This window comes from Lithobates pipiens, unplaced genomic scaffold (genome assembly GCF_037356315.1).
Source record: "Lithobates pipiens isolate NorthernLeopardFrog02 unplaced genomic scaffold, aLitPip1_a1.2 Scaffold_28, whole genome shotgun sequence".
In the NCBI taxonomy this organism is placed as follows: Eukaryota; Metazoa; Chordata; class Amphibia; order Anura; family Ranidae; genus Lithobates; species Lithobates pipiens.
Window position 1 is genome coordinate 27,556,393 of NW_027507789.1, and position 9,433 is coordinate 27,565,825.

The 9,433-nt window shown below is 44.3% G+C and overlaps 1 long non-coding RNA gene across 1 annotated transcript; it reads left to right on the plus strand.

Annotated features, from left to right (window-relative positions):
- The first annotated feature begins 407 nt into the window (after window positions 1-407).
- Window positions 408-6,010, plus strand: LOC143934838 (uncharacterized). Its single transcript, XR_013263382.1, has 3 exons — window positions 408-618; window positions 3,128-3,291; window positions 5,659-6,010. It is a non-coding gene; the product is annotated as an uncharacterized LOC143934838 (long non-coding RNA).
- Window positions 6,011-9,433: the final 3,423 nt, after the last annotated feature.

Consider the following 9,433-nt stretch of genomic DNA (forward strand, 5'->3'; position numbering starts at 1 on the left):
ACAAGGCTGGTGCGCCCTCTCTCCTTTTTCTTACAGTGTTTCCATTGGGTTTCTCCCTGACCCTTGGAGAGCAAGGCAGTGTCTCCATTTGGAACTATCAAAATCCTGTATTACATCCACCACCATTACATCACCCTTGAGAGCAGGAGACTGCTGTTGTTTTATCTACACATAATGCTCTTAACTTGCAGGGAGAAGATTTTTTTTGTTTTCTATTTTGCATTTTACTACCGCTTTATGGAATTGTAATATAGAGGAGTTTTAAGAGATTTTTGTCCAGCGCTTGTAATGCCATATGTTGATTTTTTTTTGCATATAGTTGTCCTTTTGCTGTTATGAACATGCAGTGTATGTACTTATGATCTTTAAAAAACATAAAAGGAAAAAATCTGGAGGATGATCTCTTGTATTTACACAATAATGTGACATTGCACGTCACCAGTATGTAATAAAGTGATGTTAGGTTCAACATGATTATAATGTAAAAAGCCAAAGTGCTACTAGCCCTGCAGGAAACAGGACTGCGTCAGTACTGGAGGAAGCTATCTGCCCTGCTGACCTAACAGTCACAACGAGAAGTTTGATCACAAAAGGTTTTTCCTGCCCTTTCAAAGCCAGGTGAGCTGAACCCTGACCACATTGACTTCTGATCACAAAGTTTATTGGTAGAGTTTTTACTGTTAGAATTTTGTTGACTCTGGACTAAAAGAGAAGGGATAAAACCGATGTTTAGATTTATACCGTCCTAAAGGCCAGACTTCAAAAAAAAATACAGACAGTTCACCTGATCCATCAAATAGGAGACCTCAAGCTATAAATTGCACAATCCATATTCCTCATGTATATGAATAGAAGTATCAACTAGCACTTCTATCAGTATTCTCATTAAAGTACAGTTTGCCGAGACAAAGTTAAAACAATGAAATATTTTGGACCAAAAGTCTTTCATGTAGATCTGTTGACAACAATAATGCCCAAACTGACACAGGAGCAGAATGCAGGCATCGCCATCCTTAAAGTGGAAGTAAACTCCCCTATCCTTTTCAGCCAAGGAAGCTGCCATCTTTGCCTCTGTTTAATCTTCAACTGCTATGGTGCTGCACATGTGATTCGTTATGACACCAGCCATTGGATGGTTTGATAGTTTGGCTGAGAGCACAGCCAATGTGCAGTTAGCATTCCCGACATGCCTTTTTTTTTTAACTGTTTAAATCGATGGGTTTACTTCCACTTTAACCACTTGGGATCCGCGCTATTGCCAAATGACGGCAACAGCGCGGACCCACATTTCCGGGACGACGTCTATTGACGTCGTCCCGGATACGAGCGGCCTGCGCGCCCCCTGAGGGGCGCGCGCGGCGCGCTCTGTGATCGGCGAGTCCGTGAGACTCGCCTGATCACCAATCCGTGCAAGGGGTCGATCCCGACCCCTTATCACGTGATCAGCTGTCAGCCAATGACAGCTGATCATGTGATAGAATGGAGCCGGTAATCGGCTATTATTCCTCCTCGCGCTGACAGCGCGAGGAGAGAAAAAAAAAGCCGATCACCGGCGGCCGTGATCGGGACATCAGTCCCGATCACGGCCAGCAATACAGCTGACCACCTGCCCCCTGCCAGTGCCCACCTGCCCACCGCCGTGCCATCCTGAATAAAAGTAAGTGCCCCCCATCAGTGCCCCCATCAGTGCCCCCATCAGTGCCCATAGTGCCCACAGTGCCACCTACAGTGCCACCCACAATGCCACCCACAGTGCCATCCAGCAGTGCCACCAACAGTGCCACCCACAGTGCCCACAATCTGCCTCAAAGGTGCTGCGACCCAGTGCCGCCCATCAGTGCCCAGCAGTGCCGCCCATCAGTGCCCAGCAGTGCCACCTATCAGAGCCACCTATCAGTGCCACCTATCAGTGCCCATCAGTCCCATCTATCAGTGGTACCTATCAGTGCCCATCCGTGCCACCCATCCATGCCACTTATCCGTGCCACCCATCCATGCCATCTTATCTGTGCCCATCTTTGCCCATCAGTGCCGCCTTATCTGTGCCCATCGGTGCCGCCTTATCTGTGCCTATTAGTGCCGCCTTAACTATGCCTATCAGTGCCCACCAGTGCAGCCTATCAGTGCCCACCAATGCAGCCCATCAGTGCCCACCAATGCAGCCCATCAGTGCCCACCAATGCAGCCATCAGTGCCGCCTAATCAGCGCACTTCAATGAAGGAGAAAAATGACCCGTTTGCAAAATTTTATAACAAACTATTAAAACATGATTTTTTTTTTTTTTGCATCTTTTTTTGTTTGTTTAGCAAAAAATAAAACTCTGAGCTGTAACTAAATACCACCAAAAGAAAGCTCTATTTGTGGGAAAAAAATGATAAAAATTTCATTTGGGTACAGTGTTGTATGCCCGCGCAATTGTCATTCAAAGTGCATCAGCGCTGAAAGCTGAAAATTGGTCTGGGACTGAGGGGGGTTTAAGTGCCCAGTAAGCAAGTGGTTAAAGCCGCGTACACACGGGCGGACTGTATGGCCAACTTAGTCCGTCAGACAATCCGACGGACAGTCCGTCCTACTTTCGAATGAACGGACTTGACCACACACGATGAACAAACAGTCCGTCGAAAGCTTGCGCGATGACGTGTACAGACGTACGACGGGACTAGAAATAGGACGTCCAATACACAGCAATGCAACCTTCCGCCGTGTAAATCCTTTCTGAGCATGCGCCATACTTAGTCCGTCCAACTAGCCTACTCACGAGCGGATTGTCCTCTGAAACCAAAGTCTGACGGACAATATTACGGAAATTCCGAAATACTTAGTCCGCCAGACTGCACGCTGAAAAAGTCCGCTGAAGCCCACACACGAGCGGACTGTCCGCTGAAATGTGTTTCGACGGACTAAGTTGGCCAGACAGTCCGCCCGTGTGTACGCGGCTTAAGGCTCCTTGAAGGCTCCAAGAGCCCAAAAAAAGTCAGGAAGTTCTTTTGCACATATAAACACTTTCTGTTAGTATCTACAGCACTTACATTCTGTATTTTCCTATTGTCAATAAGGCCATAGTGATGGGCCAGTTGTAAGATGTGAGATTTGTAATGGAGGCTTTTCTTTTTTCTTTTTTTGTAGGGTCTACTTACATATTTCTGACCATGTTCTTCCCACCGTTGCTTGCAGCAGATGTCCCATTCTGTGATTTGAGAAAATCTTTATTATTTTGTGGAGACAGTGATAATTCTCTGATAGAGTACAGTATTGGGATACAGTTTTGGGCAGAACTACAGAGGAAACAGGTTTGTGAGTGTTGATTTCAGAAGATTGCAAAATGAGAAAACAGTGTGGCTTGCCAGTGGGGAAAGTGAATAGAATTCTGGGGTGCATTAATAGTGGGATGACGGCAGGAGGAAGGAGGTCCTATTTCCCCTATAAGATTTTTATTTAGACCTCATTTAGAACAAAGTGTCCAGATCACCATTTTGCACTTTTCATTTCAATGACATTTGGATATATCTCCATTGGAGTTTTTGTGCTACCATAGGGACATCCATCTAATGCCGCGTACACATGAACGGAATTCTCATCGGAAAAAGCTCTGATGGTTTTTCTGACGGAATTCCAACGGAATTCGGCTCAAGCTGTCTTGCCTACACACGGTCACACCAAATTATGATCGTTTTGAATGCAGTGACGTACAACACCTATGACAGGACTAAAAAAAGGAAGTTCAATGGCCAGTAGCCAATAGCTTCTGTCTCGTAGTTGAATCTGAGCATGCCTGATTTTTGGCGTGTCAGAATTGCATACACACGATCGGAATTACTGATAGAAAGGGTTTCCGTTGGGAAAATTGAGAACATGCTATCAATTTTTGGCTGGCGGAAATTCAGACAGCTAAATTCCGATGGAGCATACACACGGTCGCATTTTCCAGATGAAAAGCTCTCATCTGTCTTTTTCTGACCGGAATTCCAATCGTGTGTACGCGGCATAAGATTTGCAGGATTACCTCTTCCAACCACATATCCAGTGTGAGGCTATATATTTTATATTAGAAGTAATCATAATATCAATGTGGATGGGATTTCAGCTTTCCTAATTCTGCAGGTGATGATAGAGATTTTATTTATTTATTTTTACAGCTAAAGACCTCAGAGTTGCATCTATGGGGGTGGGGCATCGCAAAAAATACATCTCTAGTGGGATGGTTTCCAAAAGTTTCAAGTGGGAGGTAACCCCAAAGGATGATGAAAGGAAGGGTTGGTTTCAATTTTGTAACCAGCCAGGTCCTAACGGAATATGTTTTTTGGTACAAAAGAAAAAGAGGAAATGTAGATCCCCGATGAGAAAATCCATAATTTTAAAGAAATTCTCCTACCTAATTAGGAAATGAAAGAATATGAATCTAATTCAGAAGATTAAAACAGATGGAAAATGCTGAAAGTGAGCTGAAAATGAAGGAAGGAAACAAAAAAAATGAAGTTTTTAAAACCGCAGTAGATGGAATTAAGGGGGTAAACTTTCAGTGGTCAATTTCCTGTGAACAAATTTCCTGTAGATCGAATACACAAGGAACAGCACACACCAAAATGGTATCAAAGACTGGCTCTGGAAGGTGAATAGGAATTTTAGAAAATGAAAATGAATAAAAATTTCAGTCACTGGAAAAGGAATAATAAAAGGATACCTCAGAATTACCTGGCCAAAAAGAGATATATTACAAGTACCGCAACATTGGTATAACAGAAATCAGATCAAACTAAGCAATAGGTTTGCACCATTACAACAATATGCCCTGGTTCACACTGGTGCGATTTGACATGTGATTTTGCCACAAATGGCACCATCCTAATCGGGGCAAACCCACATTTGCGGCACCGGACCAATTTCAAAAAGTAGTTTCTGTACTACTTTTTGTAATTTCGGGGTGTGATTTTCATTAACAGTTGTCTGTGAAATCGCCGCCGAAATTGGGACTGACATGCGGGAGTGAACTCGCACGGTTCATTCCCGCAGCTCAGTGTGAACCTGGGCTCCGGGCATCTTTGGACATTGATGCCAGCAAATATTTTCTTACCAACATCCAAATAATTGTAATTATTGTAAAATTGGATCTAATACTAACTACTACAAATATAGGGGGATTTTTTTTTTTTTTTTAGCATACAAACCGCAGCTCTGGACACAATAAGCTAACTGGTTTTAATAATTTGGACTCCCGTTTTCCTCAAAAGCTACCTGCCTTAAAGTACACTTCACCCATAAATGTTCTTGTCTACAAGTGGGTGGAAGTACAGCTACTGTTGTACTTCTGTGCTCTCTCAGATGTAAGTGCCGCAGGTCTCATAGACCCCAGTGCTATGGTTGAATCTCCAACCCCCTCTCCTCCTGCCCATTCACAAAATAAAGCCTGGGTTTATTGGGAATAAGTATATTACAATTTCTAAAGAGATTGAAAGAAAGAACTATGCGTTTCCTAGTAAATTTATCTAATTCACAATAGAGATATAAATATACTTTTAAAGTTATTATTAGCTATATTATTATTAGCTATAATTAGAGGATGCAATGTTATGCTAGAATTTTGCATATTATATTTATTTTATAATGTGTTTACTATGTATTGAGTTTGTTTTTTGTGTTCTTTTTTGTCTTTTTTTTAGAACGCCCCTCTCCTGGAGAAGCACATCTGTGAAATGCATTAAGATTTCGTAACCCCTACATTTCTTTGGATTATATTACATTTTATGTGCTATATTCAACTATTATACATTCAGCCACCAATGAGAGAAGTCGATTTCCCTGTGTGAGCTCCAGGAAGTTGGTTTGGTGCTTACACAGGTGACTATAGGCTGGAAGAGGTGGGTGTTAAGTGACCCATTTACTTTGTCCTACATAGGCAAAAGAAAAGTAATTTTAAATTTATTCTGAAGGAAGAAGGTATTATAAGCATATTATTTGTTGAAGTTATTCTACAATGCATTTAATTTAATCTGACCTTGAATGTAGTAGATTGCTCACCTTTTCTTCACAATTTTTTATATATATATATATATATATATATATATATATATATATATATATATATAAGCAGCGACAAGTAGAGTTGCCACCTTGTCATTTAAACCCAAACACCTTAAAGGGTTTAAAGGGACGAGGTGGCAACTCTACTTGTCACTGCTTTTCAAATGCAACATCAAAACAGTGTCACAAATTGAAAAATACTGTATTTCAGTTTATAAGATTTCCTAAAAAGTCTCAGCAATAAGCAGAGATGCGAGCACCATGGCGCAAAAGATTTTGTCAAATGGAAGGATATCCCAACATGGAAAGACACAGCAAAAAAGGTAAAAGCCAAACCTTTTAAAGAAGTGAAGTTCCGAAAAACAAAGACCTGAGATCAGGGGTGACATCACTAAACTTGAAGTAGATGCCATTGTCAATGCAGCGCTTCACGGCGGGCGTCTGCACTGCTTCCTGGCCACTAGTGGTTACAGCGCCTCAGCCTGACGGACTTGATAATGACTACATCCATGCTCAGTTCTTAATGTGTTCAACGCTCATTTACTACATCTAAAATGTGAGTTGCCTGTATTAACATGCTTTTATGATTAAAGTGTTTGCTACTTCTACACCCAGAGGTGCCTCTTCCTTTGCTTCTTTCTACAGACTTTGGAACATGGTTTCTGTCCTTCTCTGATGGCAGCCCTGGATGTGGAGCTCCTGGTTTTTACTGTCCAATTTGTCCCCTGTCTCATTGGACGGTAGTTTTATAATTATATGAATTTTATATAACATGGACTCTTAGGCCGCGTACACACGGGCGGACTGTCTGTCCAACTTAGTCCGCTGAAACACATTTCAGCGGACAGTCCGCTCATGTGTGGGCTTCAGCGGACTTTTTCAGCGGACAGTCTGGCGGACTAAGTCTTTCGGAATTTCCGTAATATTGTCCGTCCAACTTTGGTTTCAGCGGACAGTCCGCTCGTGTGTAGGCAAGTTGGACGGACTAAGTATGGCGCATGCTCAGAAAGGATTTACACGGCCGAAGGTTGCATTGCAGTGTATTGGACGTCGTATTTCTAGTCCCGTCGTACGTGCTGTACACGTCATCATGCAAGCTTTCAACGGACTGTCTGTTCATCGTGTGTGGTCAAGTCCGTTCATTCAAAAGTAGGACGGACTGTCTGTCGGATTGTCTGACGGACTTAGTTGGCCAGACAGTCCGCCCGTGTGTACGCAGCTTTAGTTATATGATTGAATTTATGTTTTTTGATTGTTGAGAGAGCCATGTCACTTGACATTGTGGAAAATCTTTGATCCTGTTTTTGCGCATTTACTTGTAAAATGTCCCAGTAGTCCAATGCCGTAACCGCGGGAAGTGTAACGTCCGTCATAGGCGCTGCAGGCTCCAGAAGGTGGGAATTACAATGCAGCCACGTCACTATGAGAAGATCCCCACTCGGCTTGGGCAAGCAGCTCTCCTCTTCTTTCCTGTCCTCTTCTGTCTCTGGCTGCCTGCTGTCTACTGGGATGGGTGCGTCAGCGCACTACGGCTGAGCTGCAGGAGGAGCCGGAGGTCACAGTCACCTGAAGTCTGACGTCATGTGTAATGGTCAGGTAGGTCAGTGCATGTCAGTGTGTTTCAGGTAGGTCAGGTAGGTCAGTGTGGGTCTGGTAGGTCAGTGTGGGTCTGGGTCAGTGTAATGGTCAGTGTATGTCAGGTAGGTCAGTGTGGATCAGTGTGCGTCAGGTACGACAGTGTGTGTCAGATAGGTCAGTGTGAGTTAGTGTAATGGTCAATGTGGGTCAGTATAATAGTCAGTGTGCATCAGGTAGGTCAGTGTGGGTCAGTGTAATGGCCAGTGTGCGTCAGGTAGGTCAGTATGGGTCAGGTAGGTCAGTGTGCGTCAGGTAAGTCAGTGTGGGTCTGGGTCAATGTAATAGTCAGTGTGCCTCAGGTAGGTCAGTGTGCCTCAGGTAGGTCAGTGTGCATCAGGTAGGTCAGTGTGTGTCAGGTAGGCGCCTGCAAAGCGCCCTGAAAGAGCCGATCCTGTCTCTACAGTGTGAAAGCCCAGAAGGCTTTCACACTGGAGCAGTGCGCTGGCAGGATGCTAAAAATGCAGCATCTTCGGAGCAGTGAAGGAGCAGTGTGATGTGCTATACTGCCGGCAAAGCGCTGCTGCAGCATCACTTTACGTGTGGTTTTTAACCTTTTCTCGGCCACTAGTGGGGGGTAAAAGCACCCCGATAGCGGCCGAATAGTGCCGCGAAATTGATGGTAAAGCGCCGCTAAAACCAACGATGCACGCACCGCCCCAGTGTGAAAGGGGCCTCAGAGAAGTGGGATTTATCTTTCTTTTTTTATGAATAGTTTAGGACCCACTGAAAATGGGGTACTTTGGCGCAGTGGTGGGCTTAAGCATGGTATGGCCATATGATGTGACCAAATCCCCATATTTAAGATTAGGTGCTTTTCAGCAGCCTTGTAAGATTTAAAAATTATTCCTCTTGTATTTTTATTATCTGTTCTCAGTGGTTTCTTTATGTATATATATATAAAATTAGCTGCAGCACGTGGTCAGGACCATACAGCATTTTAACAGGACAGGTTCCACTCAGAACAGGCCTCACCATGGTTGACCAAAGAAGTTGACTGCACATGCTCAGCGTCATATCCAGAGGTTGTCTTTGGGAAATAGACGTATGAGTGCTGCCAGCATGGCTACAGAGGTTGACGGGATGGGGGTTCAGCCTGTCAGTGCTCAGACCATACACCGCACACTGAATCAAATTGGTCTGCATGGCTGCCGTCCCAGAAGGAAGCCTCTTCTAAAGATTATGCACAAGAAAACCTGCAAACAGTTTGCTGAAGACAAGCAGACTAAGGACATGGATTTCTGGAACCATGTCCTGTGGTCTGATGAGGCCAAGATAAACTTATTTGGTTCAGATGGTGTGGATGTGTGTGGCGTCAACCAGGTGAGGAGTACAAAGGCAAGTATGTCTTGCTACAGTCAAGCATGGTGGTGGGAGTGTCATGGTCTGGGGCTGCATGAGTGCTGCCGGTACTGGGGAGCTACAGTTCATTGAGGGAACCATGAATGCCAACATGTACTATGACATACTGAAGAGCATGATCCCCCCCTTCAGAGACTGTGCCGCAGGGCAGTATTCCAACATGATAACGATCCCAAACACACCTCCAAGACGACCACTGCCTTGCTAAAGAAGCTGAGGGTAAAGGTGATGGACTGGCCAAGCATAGCTCCAGACCTAACCCCTATTGCGCATCTGTGGGGCAATCCTCAAACGGAAGGTGGAGGAGCGCAAGGTCTCTAGCATCCACCAGCTCGGTGATGTCATCATGGAGGAGTGGAAGAGGACTCCAGTGGCAACCTGTGAAGCTCTGGTGACCTCCATGCCCAAGAGGGTTAA